This window comes from Rhineura floridana, chromosome 7 (assembly GCF_030035675.1).
Source record: "Rhineura floridana isolate rRhiFlo1 chromosome 7, rRhiFlo1.hap2, whole genome shotgun sequence".
Taxonomy (NCBI): domain Eukaryota; kingdom Metazoa; phylum Chordata; class Lepidosauria; order Squamata; family Rhineuridae; genus Rhineura; species Rhineura floridana.
Genome location: NC_084486.1, coordinates 26825357 through 26837594, shown reverse-complemented (window position 1 = coordinate 26837594; position 12238 = coordinate 26825357).

Below are 12238 nucleotides of genomic sequence, written 5' to 3'. Positions count from 1 at the left end.
ATGACGCGAGTTTGAGACGCTTTGGATACTTTTCATTTTTTTGAAAAAATCCTGACCCGCTGGTCACACTTTTTGCCTGCTTTTTCTCTCCTGAGCTGCACTCAGGTTTCTGCAGCTTGTTCAGAATATAGAGCAGGGAAACAGGTTCCGCAAACTTTTTCTGCCCTTTCGGATCTCGGGCATCATATGACACGAGTTTGAGACGCTTTGCATACTTTTCATTTTTTTGAAAAAATCCTGACCCGCGGGTCACACTTTTCCCCATCTTTTTCTCTACTGAGGTGCATTCAGGTTTCTGTAGCTTGTTCAGAATCTAGAGCAGGGAAACAGGTTCCGCAAGCTTTTTAAGCCCTTTCGGATATCGGGCATCATATGACGCGAGTTGGAGACGCTTTGGATACTTTTCATTTTTTTGAAAAAATCCTGACCCGCGGGTCACACTTTTTGCCTTCTTTTTCTCTCCTGAGGTGCAGTCAGGTTTCTGTAGCTTGTTCAGAATCTAGAGCAGGGAAACAGGTTCCGCAAACTGTTTCTGCCCTTTCGGATCTCGGGAATCATATCACACGAATTTGAGACGCTTTGGATACTTTTCATTTTTTTGAAAAAATCCTGACCCGCGGGTCACACTTTTTGCCTGCTTTTTCACTCCTGAGCTGCACTAAGGTTTCTGCAGCTTGTTCAGAATCTAGAGCAGGGAAACAGGTTCCGCAAACTTTTTCTGCCCTTTCGGATCACGGGCATCATATGATGCGAGTTTGAGACGCTTTGGATACTTTTCATTTTTTTGAAAAAATCCTGACCTGCGGGTCACACTTTTTGCCTTCTTTTTCTCTCCTGAGCTGCACTCAGGTTTCTGCAGCTTGTTCAGAATCTAGTGCAGGGAAACAGGTTCCGCAAACTTTTTCTGCCCTTTCGGATCTCGGACATCATATGACGCGAGTTTGAGACGCTTTGGATACTTTTCATTTTTTTGAAAAATCCTGACCCGCGGGTCACACTTTTTTCCTGCTTTTTCTCTCCTGAGCTGCACTCAGGTTTCTGCAGCTTGTTCAGAATCTAGAGCAGGGAAACAGGTTCCGCAAACTTTTTCTGCCCTTTCGGATCTCGGACATCATATCAGACGAGTTTGAGACGCTTTGGATACTTTTCATTTTTTTGAAAAAATCCTGACCCGCGGGTCACACTTTTTGCCTGCTTTTTCTCTCCTGAGCTGCACTCAGGTTTCTGCAGCTTGTTCAGAATCTAGAGCAGGGAAACAGGTTCCGCAAACTTTTTCTGCCCTTTCGGATCTCGGGCATCATATGATGCGAGTTTGAGACGCTTTGGATACTTTTCATTTTTTGAAAAAATCCTGACCTGCGGGTCACACTTTTTGCCTTTTTTCTCTCTCCTGAGCTGCACTCAGGTTACTGTAGCTTGTTCAGAATCTAGAGCAGGGAAACAGGTTCCGCAAACTTTTTCTGCCCTCTCGGATCTCGGGCATCATATGATGCAATTTTGAGAAGGTTTGGATACTTTTCATTTTTTTGAAAAAATCCTGACCGCGGGTCACACTTTTTTCCTGCTTTTTCTCTCCTGAGCTGCACTCAGGTTTCTGCAGCTTGTTCAGTATCTAGAGCAGGGAAACAGGTTCCGCAAACTTTTTCTGCCCTTTTGGATCTTGGGCATCATATGACACGAGTTTGAGACGCTTTGGATTCTTTTCATTTTTTTGAAAAAATCCTGACCCCACGGGTCACACTTTTTGCCTTCTTTTTCTCTCCTGAGCTGCACTCAGGTTTCTGCAGCTTGTTCAGAATCTAGAGCAGGGAAACAGGTTCCGCAAACTTTTTCTGCCCTTTCGGATCTCGGGCATCATATGATACAATTCTGAGACGCTTTGGATACTTTTCATTTTTTTGAAAAAATCCTGACCCGCGGGTCACACTTTTTGCCTTCTTTTTCTCTCCTGAGGTGCACTCAGGTTTCTGCAGCTTGTTCAGAATCTAGAGCAGGGAAACAGGTTCCGAAAACTTTTTCTGCCCTTTCGGATCTCGGGCATCATATGACACGAGTTTGAGACGCATTGTATACTTTTCATTTTTTTGAAAAAATCCTGACCCGCGGGTCACACTTTTTGCCTGCTTTTTCTCTCCTGAGCTGCACTCAGGTTTCTGCAGCTTGTTCAGAATCTAGAGCAGGGAAACAGGTTCCGCAAACTTTTTCTGCCCTTTCGGATCTCAGGCATCATATGACGCGAGTTTGAGACGCTTTGGATACTTTTCATTTTTTTGAAAAAATCCTGACCCGCGGGTCAAACTTTTTGCCTGCTTTTTCTCTCCTGAGCTGCACTCAGGTTTCTGCAGCTTGTTCAGAATCTAGAGCAGGGAAACAGGTTCCGCAAACTTTTTCTGCCCTTTCGGATCTCGGGCATCATATGACATGAGTTTGAGACACTTTGGATACTTTTCATTTTTTTGAAAAAATCCTGACCCGCGGGTCACACTTTTTGCCTTCTTTTTCTCACCTGAGCTGCACTCAGGTTTCTGCAGCTTGTTCAGAATCTAGAGCAGGGAAACAGGTTCCGCAAACTTTTTCTGCCCTTTCGGATCTCGGGCACCATATGATGCGAGTTTGAGACGCTTTGGATACTTTTCATTTTTTTGAAAAAATCCTGACCCGCGGGTCACACTTTTTCCCTGCTTTTTCTCTCCTGAGCTGCACTCAGGTTTCTGTAGCTTGTTCAGAATCTAGAGCAGGGAAACAGGTTCCGCAAACTTTTTCTGCCCTTTCGGATCTCGGGCATCATATGACGTGAGTTTGAGACGCTTTGGATACTTTTCATTTTTTTGAAAAAATCCTGACCCGCGGGTCACACTATTTGTCTGCTTTTTCTCTCCTGAGCTGCACTCAGGTTTCTGCAGCTTGTTCAGAATCTAGAGCAGGGAAACAGGTTCCGCAAACTTTTTCGAGCCTTTCGGATCTCGGGCATCATATGACGCGAGTTTGAGACGCTTTGGATACTTTTCATTTTTTTGAAAAAATCCTGACCCGCGGGTCACACTTTTTGCCTTCTTTTTCTCTCCTGAGCTGCACTCAGGTTTCTGCAGCTTGTTCAGAATCTAGAGCAGGGAAACAGGTTCCGCAAACTTTTTCTGCCCTTTCGGATCTCGGGCATCATATGACGCGAATTTGAGATGCTTTGGATACTTTTCATTTTTTTGAAAAAATCCTGACCCGCGGGTCACACTTTTTGCCTTCTTTTTCTCTCCTGAGCTGCACTCAGGTTTCTGCAGCTTGTTCAGAATCTAGAGCAGGGAAACAGGTTCCGCAAACTTTTTCTGCCCTTTCGGATCTCGGGCATCATATGATGCGAATTTGAGACGCTTTGGATACTTTTCATTTTTTTGAAAAAATCCTGACCCGCGGGTGACACTTTTTTCCTGCTTTTTCTCTCCTGAGGTGCACTCAGGCTTCTGTAGCTTGTTCAGAATCTAGAGCAGGGAAACAGGTTCCGCAAACTTTTTCTGCCCTTTCGGATCTCGGGCATCATATGACGCGAGTTTGAGACGCTTTGGATACTTTTCATTTTTTTGAAAAAATCCTGACCCGCGGGTCACACTTTTTGCCTTCTTTTTCTCTCCTGAGCTGCACTCAGGTTTCTGCAGCTTGTTCAGAATCTAGAGCAGGGAAACAGGTTCCGCAAACTTTTTCTGCCCTTTCGGATCTCGGGCATCATATGACGCGAATTTGAGACGCTTTGGATACTTTTCATTTTTTTGAAAAAATCCTGAATCGCGGGTCACACTTTTTTCCTGCTTTTTCTCTCCTGAGCTGCCCTCAGGTTTCTGCAGCTTGTTCAGAATCTAGAGCAGGGAAACAGGTTCCGCAAACTTTTTCTGCCCTTTCGGATCTCGGGCATCATATGACGCGAGTTTGAGACGCTTTGGATACTTTTCATTTTTTTGAAAAAATCCTGACCCGCGGGTCACACTTTTTGCCTGCTTTTTCTCTCCTGAGCTGCACTCAGGTTTCTGCAGCTTGTTCAGAATCTAGAGCAGGGAAACAGGTTCCGCAAACTTTTTCTGCCCTTTCGGATCTCGGGCATCATATGACGCAAGTTTGAGACGCATTGGATACTTTTCATTTTTTTGAAAAAATCCTGACCCGCGGGTCACACTTTTTGCCTGCTTGTTCTCTCCTGAGCTGCACTCAGGTTTCTGCAGCTTGTTCAGAATCTAGAGCAGGGAAACATATTCCGCAAACTTTTTCTGCCCTTTCGGATCACGGGCATCATATGACACGAGTTTGAGATGCTTTGGATACTTTTCATTTTTTTGAAAAAATCCTGACCCGCGGGTCACACTTTTTTCCTCCTTTTTCTCTGCTGAGGTGCACTCAGGTTTCTGTAGCTTGTTCAGAATCTAGAGCAGGGAAACAGGTTCCGCAAACTTTTTCTGCCCTTTCGGATCTCGGGCATCATATGACGCGAATTTGAGACGCTTTGGATACTTTTCATTTTTTTGAAAAAATCCTGACCCGCGGGTCACACTTTTTGCCTGCTTTTTCTCTCCTGAGCTGCACTCAGGTTTCTGCAGCTTGTTCAGAATCTAGAGCAGGGAAACAGGTTCCGCAAACTTTTTCTGCCCTTTCGGATCTCGGGCATCATATGACACGAGTTTGAGACGCTTTGGATACTTTTCATTTTTTTGAAAAAATCCTGACCCGCGGGTCACACTTTTTGCCTTCTTTTTCTCTCCTGAGCTGCACTCAGGTTTCTGCAGCTTGTTCAGAATCTAGAGCAGGGAAACAGGTTCCGCAAACTTTTTCTGCCCTTTCGGATCTCGGGCATCATATGACGCGAGTTTGAGACGCTTTGGATACTTTTCATTTTTTTGAAAAAATCCTGACCCGCGGGTCACACTTTTGTCCTGCTTTTTCTCTCCTGAGCTGCCCTCAGGTTTCTGCAGCTTGTTCAGAATCTAGAGCAGGGAAACAGGTTCCGCAAACTTTTTCTGACCTTTCAGATCTCGGGCATCATATGACACGAGTTTGAGACGCTTTGGATACTTTTCATTTTTTTGAAAAAATCCTGACCCGCGGGTCACACTTTTTGCCTGCTTGTTCTCTCCTGAGCTGCACTCAGGTTTCTGCAGCTTGTTCAGAATCTAGAGCAGGGAAACAGGTTCCGCAAACTTTTTCTGCCCTTTCGGATCTCGGGCATCATATGATGCGAATTTGAGACGCTTTGGATACTTTTCATTTTTTTGAAAAAATCCTGACCCGCGGGTGACACTTTTTTCCTGCTTTTTCTCTCCTGAGGTGCACTCAGGCTTCTGCAGCTTGTTCAGAATCTAGAGCACGGAAACAGGTTCCGCAAACTTTTTCTGCCCTTTTGGATCTCGGGCATCATGTGACACGAGTTTGAGATGCTTTGGATACTTTTCATTTTTTTGAAAAAATCCTGACCCGCGGGTCACACTTTTTGCCTGCTTTTTCTCTCCTGAGGTGCACTCAGGTTTCTGCAGCTTGTTCAGAATCTAGAGCAGGGAAACAGGTTCCACAAACTTTTTCTGCCCTTTCCGATCTCGGGCATCATATCACACGAATTTGAGACGCATTTTATACTTTTCATTTTTTTGAAAAAATCCTGACCCGCGGGTCACACTTTTTGCCTGCTTTTTCTCTCCTGAGCTGCACTCAGGTTTCTGCAGCTTGTTCAGAATCTAGAGCAGGGAAACAGGTTCCGCAAACTTTTTCTGCCCTTTCGGATCTCGGGCATCATATGACGCGAGTTTGAGACGCTTTGGATACTTTTCATTTTTTTGAAAAAATCCTGACCCGCGGGTCACACTTTTTGCCTTCTTTTTCTCTCCTGAGCTGCACTCAGGTTTCTGCAGCTTGTTCAGAATCTAGAGCAGGGAAACAGGTTCCGCAAACTTTTTCTGCCCTTTCGGATCTCGGGCATCATATGACGCGAGTTTGAGACGCTTTGGATACTTTTCATTTTTTTGAAAAAATCCTGACCCGCGGGTCACACTTTTTGCCTGCTTTTTCTCTCCTGAGCTGCACTCAGGTTTCTGCAGCTTGTTCAGAATCTAGAGCAGGGAAACAGGTTCCGCAAACTTTTTCTGCCCTTTCGGATCTCGGGCATCATATGACGCGAGTTTGAGACGCATTGGATACTTTTCATTTTTTTGAAAAAATCCTGACCCGCGGGTCACACTTTTTGCCTGCTTGTTCTCTCCTGAGCTGCACTCAGGTTTCTGCAGCTTGTTCAGAATCTAGAGCAGGGAAACATATTCCGCAAACTTTTTCTGCCCTTTCGGATCACGGGCATCATATGACACGAGTTTGAGATGCTTTGGATACTTTTCATTTTTTTGAAAAAATCCTGACCCGCGGGTCACACTTTTTTCCTCCTTTTTCTCTGCTGAGGTGCACTCAGGTTTCTGTAGCTTGTTCAGAATCTAGAGCAGGGAAACAGGTTCCGCAAACTTTTTCTGCCCTTTCGGATCTCGGGCATCATATGACGCGAATTTGAGACGCTTTGGATACTTTTCATTTTTTTGAAAAAATCCTGACCCGCGGGTCACACTTTTTGCCTGCTTTTTCTCTCCTGAGCTGCACTCAGGTTTCTGCAGCTTGTTCAGAATCTAGAGCAGGGAAACAGGTTCCGCAAACTTTTTCTGCCCTTTCGGATCTCGGGCATCATATGACACGAGTTTGAGACGCTTTGGATACTTTTCATTTTTTTGAAAAAATCCTGACCCGCGGGTCACACTTTTTGCCTTCTTTTTCTCTCCTGAGCTGCACTCAGGTTTCTGCAGCTTGTTCAGAATCTAGAGCAGGGAAACAGGTTCCGCAAACTTTTTCTGCCCTTTCGGATCTCGGGCATCATATGACGCGAATTTGAGACGCTTTGGATACTTTTCATTTTTTTGAAAAAATCCTGACCCGCGGGTCACACTTTTTGCCTTCTTTTTCTCTCCTGAGCTGCACTCAGGTTTCTGCAGCTTGTTCAGAATCTAGAGCAGGGAAACAGGTTCCACAAACTTTTTCTGCCCTTTCGGATCTCGGGCATCATATGACGCGAATTTGAGACGCTTTGGATACTTTTCATTTTTTGAAAAAATCCTGACCCGCGGGTCACACTTTTTTCCTGCTTTTTCTCTCCTGAGCTGCCCTCAGGTTTCTGCAGCTTGTTCAGAATCTAGAGCAGGGAAACAGGTTCCGCAAACTTTTTCTGCCCTTTCGGATCTCGGGCATCATATGACGCGAGTTTGAGACGCTTTGGATACTTTTCATTTTTTTGAAAAAATCCTGACCCGCGGGTCACACTTTTGTCCTGCTTTTTCTCTCCTGAGCTGCCCTCAGGTTTCTGCAGCTTGTTCAGAATCTAGAGCAGGGAAACAGGTTCCGCAAACTTTTTCTGACCTTTCAGATCTCGGGCATCATATGACACGAGTTTGAGACGCTTTGGATACTTTTCATTTTTTTGAAAAAATCCTGACCCGCGGGTCACACTTTTTGCCTGCTTGTTCTCTCCTGAGCTGCACTCAGGTTTCTGCAGCTTGTTCAGAATCTAGAGCAGGGAAACATATTCCGCAAACTTTTTCTGCCCTTTCGGATCACGGGCATCATATGACACGAGTTTGAGACGCTTTGGATACTTTTCATTTTTTTGAAAAAATCCTGACCCGCGGGTCACACTTTTTTCCTCCTTTTTCTCTGCTGAGGTGCACTCAGGTTTCTGTAGCTTGTTCAGAATCTAGAGCAGGGAAACAGGTTCCGCAAACTTTTTCTGCCCTTTCGGATCTCGGGCATCATATGACGCGAATTTGAGACGCTTTGGATACTTTTCATTTTTTTGAAAAAATCCTGACCCGCGGGTCACACTTTTTGCCTGCTTTTTCTCTCCTGAGCTGCACTCAGGTTTCTGCAGCTTGTTCAGAATCTAGAGCAGGGAAACAGGTTCCGCAAACTTTTTCTGCCCTTTCGGATCTCGGGCATCATATGACGCGAATTTGAAACGCTTTGGATACTTTTCATTTTTTTGAAAAAATCCTGACCCGCGGGTCACACTTTTTGCCTTCTTTTTCTCTCCTGAGCTGCACTCAGGTTTCTGCAGCTTGTTCAGAATCTAGAGCAGGGAAACAGGTTCCGCAAACTTTTTCTGCCCTTTCGGATCTCGGGCATCATATGACGCGAATTTGACACGCTTTGGATACTTTTCATTTTTTTGAAAAAATCCTGACCCGCGGGTCACACTTTTTGCCTTCTTTTTCTCTCCTGAGCTGCACTCAGGTTTCTGCAGCTTGTTCAGAATCTAGAGCAGGGAAACAGGTTCCGCAAACTTTTTCTGCCCTTTCGGATCTCGGGCATCATATGACGCGAATTTGAGACGCTTTGGATACTTTTCATTTTTTGAAAAAATCCTGACCCGCGGGTCACACTTTTTTCCTGCTTTTTCTCTCCTGAGCTGCCCTCAGGTTTCTGCAGCTTGTTCAGAATCTAGAGCAGGGAAACAGGTTCCGCAAACTTTTTCTGCCCTTTCGGATCTCGGGCATCATATGACGTGAATTTGAGACGCTTTGGATACTTTTCATTTTTTTGAAAAAATCCTGACCCGCGGGTCACACTTTTTGCCTGCTTTTTCTCTCCTGAGCTGCACTCAGGTTTCTGCAGCTTGTTCAGAATCTAGAGCAGGGAAACAGGTTCCGCAAACTTTTTCTGCCCTTTCGGATCTCGGGCATCATATGACGCGAGTTTGAGACGCTTTGGATACTTTTCATTTTTTTGAAAAAATCCTGACCCGCGGGTCACACTTTTTGCCTTCTTTTTCTCTCCTGAGCTGCACTCAGGTTTCTGCAGCTTGTTCAGAATCTAGAGCAGGGAAACAGGTTCCGCAAACTTTTTCTGCCCTTTCGGATCTCGGGCATCATATGACGCGAATTTGAGACGCTTTGGATACTTTTCATTTTTTTGAAAAAATCCTGACCCGCGGGTCACACTTTTTTCCTGCTTTTTCTCTCCTGAGCTGCCCTCAGGTTTCTGCAGCTTGTTCAGAATCTAGAGCAGGGAAACAGGTTCCGCAAACTTTTTCTGACCTTTCTGATCTCGGGCATCATATGACACGAGTTTGAGACGCTTTGGATACTTTTCATTTTTTTGAAAAAATCCTGACCCGCGGGTCACACTTTTTGCCTGCTTTTTCTCTCCTGAGCTGCACTCAGGTTTCTGCAGCTTGTTCAGAATCTAGAGCAGGGAAACATATTCCGCAAACTTTTTCTGCCCTTTCGGATCTCGGGCATCATATGACGCGAGTTTGAGACGCTTTGGATACTTTTCATTTTTTTGAAAAAATCCTGACCCGCGGGTCACACTTTTTTCCTCCTTTTTCTCTCCTGAGGTGCACTCAGGTTTCTGTAGCTTGTTCAGAATCTAGAGCAGGGAAACAGGTTCCGCAAACTTTTTCTGCCCTTTCGGATCTCGGGCATCATATGACGCGAATTTGAGACGCTTTGGATACTTTTCATTTTTTTGAAAAAATCCTGACCCGCGGGTCACACTTTTTTCCTGCTTTTTCTCTCCTGAGCTGCCCTCAGGTTTCTGCAGCTTGTTCAGAATCTAGAGCAGGGAAACAGGTTCTGCAAACTTTTTCTGCCCTTTCGGATCTCGGGCATCATATGATGCAATTTTGAGACGCTTTGGATTCTTTTCATTTTTTTGAAAAAATCCTGACCCGCGGGTCACACTTTTTGCCTGCTTTTTCTCTCCTGAGCTGCACTCAGGTTTCTGCAGCTTGTTCAGAATCTAGAGCAGGGAAACAGGTTCCGCAAACTTTTTCGGCCCTTTCGGATCTCGGGCATCATATGACGCGAGTTTGAGACGCTTTGGATACTTTTCATTTTTTTGAAAAAATCCTGACCCGCGGTCACACTTTTTTCCTGCTTTTTCTCTCCTGAGCTGCACTCAGGTTTCTGCAGCTTGTTCAGAATCTAGAGCAGGGAAACAGGTTCCGCAAACTTTTTCTGACCTTTCGGATCTCGGGCATCATATGACACGAGTTTGAGACGCATTGTATACTTTTCATTTTTTTGAAAAAATCCTGACCCGCGGGTCACACTTTTTGCCTGCTTTTTCTCTCCTGAGCTGCACTCAGGTTTCTGCAGCTTGTTCAGAATCTAGAGCAGGGAAACAGGTTCCGCAAACTTTTTCTGCCCTTTCGGATCTCAGGCATCATATGACGCGAGTTTGAGACGCTTTGGATACTTTTCATTTTTTTGAAAAAATCCTGACCCGCGGGTCACACTTTTTGCCTGCTTTTTCTCTCCTGAGCTGCACTCAGGTTTCTGCAGCTTGTTCAGAATCTAGAGCAGGGAAACAGGTTCCGCAAACTTTTTCTGCCCTTTCGGATCTCGGGCATCATATGACATGAGTTTGAGACGCTTTGGATACTTTTCATTTTTTTGAAAAAATCCTGACCCGCGGGTCACACTTTTTGCCTGCTTTTTCTCTCCTGAGCTGCACTCAGGTTTCTGCAGCTTGTTCAGAATCTAGAGCAGGGAAACAGGTTCCGCAAACTTTTTCTGCCCTTTCGGATCTCGGGCATCATATGACGCGAATTTGAGACGCTTTGGATACTTTTCATTTTTTTGAAAAAATCCTGACCCGCGGGTCACACTTTTTGCCTGCTTTTTCTCTCCTGAGCTGCACTCAGGTTTCTGCAGCTTGTTCAGAATCTAGAGCAGGGAAACATATTCCGCAAACTTTTTCTGCCCTTTCGGATCACGGGCATCATATGACGCGAGTTTGAGACGCTTTGGATACTTTTCATTTTTTTGAAAAAATCCTGACCCGCGGGTCACACTTTTTTCCTCCTTTTTCTCTCCTGAGGTGCACTCAGGTTTCTGTAGCTTGTTCAGAATCTAGAGCAGGGAAACAGGTTCCGCAAACTTTTTCTGCCCTTTCGGATCTCGGGCATCATATGACGCGAATTTGAGACGCTTTGGATACTTTTCATTTTTTTGAAAAAATCCTGACCCGCGGGTCACACTTTTTTCCTGCTTTTTCTCTCCTGAGCTGCCCTCAGGTTTCTGCAGCTTGTTCAGAATCTAGAGCAGGGAAACAGGTTCCGCAAACTTTTTCTGCCCTTTCGGATCTCGGGCATCATATGATGCAATTTTGAGACGCTTTGGATTCTTTTCATTTTTTTGAAAAAATCCTGACCCGCGGGTCACACTTTTTGCCTGCTTTTTCTCTCCTGAGCTGCACTCAGGTTTCTGCAGCTTGTTCAGAATCTAGAGCAGGGAAACAGGTTCCGCAAACTTTTTCGGCCCTTTCGGATCTCGGGCATCATATGACGCGAGTTTGAGACGCTTTGGATACTTTTCATTTTTTTGAAAAAATCCTGACCCGCGGGTCACACTTTTTGCCTTCTTTTTCTCTCCTGAGCTGCACTCAGGTTTCTGCAGCTTGTTCAGAATCTAGAGCAGGGAAACAGGTTCCGCAAACTTTTTCTGCCCTTTCGGATCTCGGGCATCATATGACGTGAATTTGAGACGCTTTGGATACTTTTCATTTTTTTGAAAAAATCCTGACCCGCGGGTCACACTTTTTGCCTGCTTTTTCTCTCCTGAGCTGCACTCAGGTTTCTGCAGCTTGTTCAGAATCTAGAGCAGGGAAACAGGTTCCGCAAACTTTTTCTGCCCTTTCGGATCTCGGGCATCATATGACATGAGTTTGAGACGCTTTGGATACTTTTCATTTTTTTGAAAAAATCCTGACCCGCGGGTCACACTTTTTGCCTTCTTTTTCTCACCTGAGCTGCACTCAGGTTTCTGCAGCTTGTTCAGAATCTAGAGCAGGGAAACAGGTTCCGCAAACTTTTTCTGCCCTTTCGGATCTCGGGCACCATATGATGCGAGTTTGAGACGCTTTGGATACTTTTCATTTTTTTGAAAAAATCCTGACCCGCGGGTCACACTTTTTCCCTGCTTTTTGTCTCCTGAGCTGCACTCAGGTTTCTGTAGCTTGTTCAGAATCTAGAGCAGGGAAACAGGTTCCGCAAACTTTTTCTGCCCTTTCGGATCTCGGGCATCATATGACGTGAGTTTGAGACGCTTTGGATACTTTTCATTTTTTTGAAAAAATCCTGACCCGCGGGTCACACTTTTTGCCTGCTTTTTCTCTCCTGAGCTGCACTCAGGTTTCTGCAGCTTGTTCAGAATCTAGAGCAGGGAAACAGGTTCCGCAA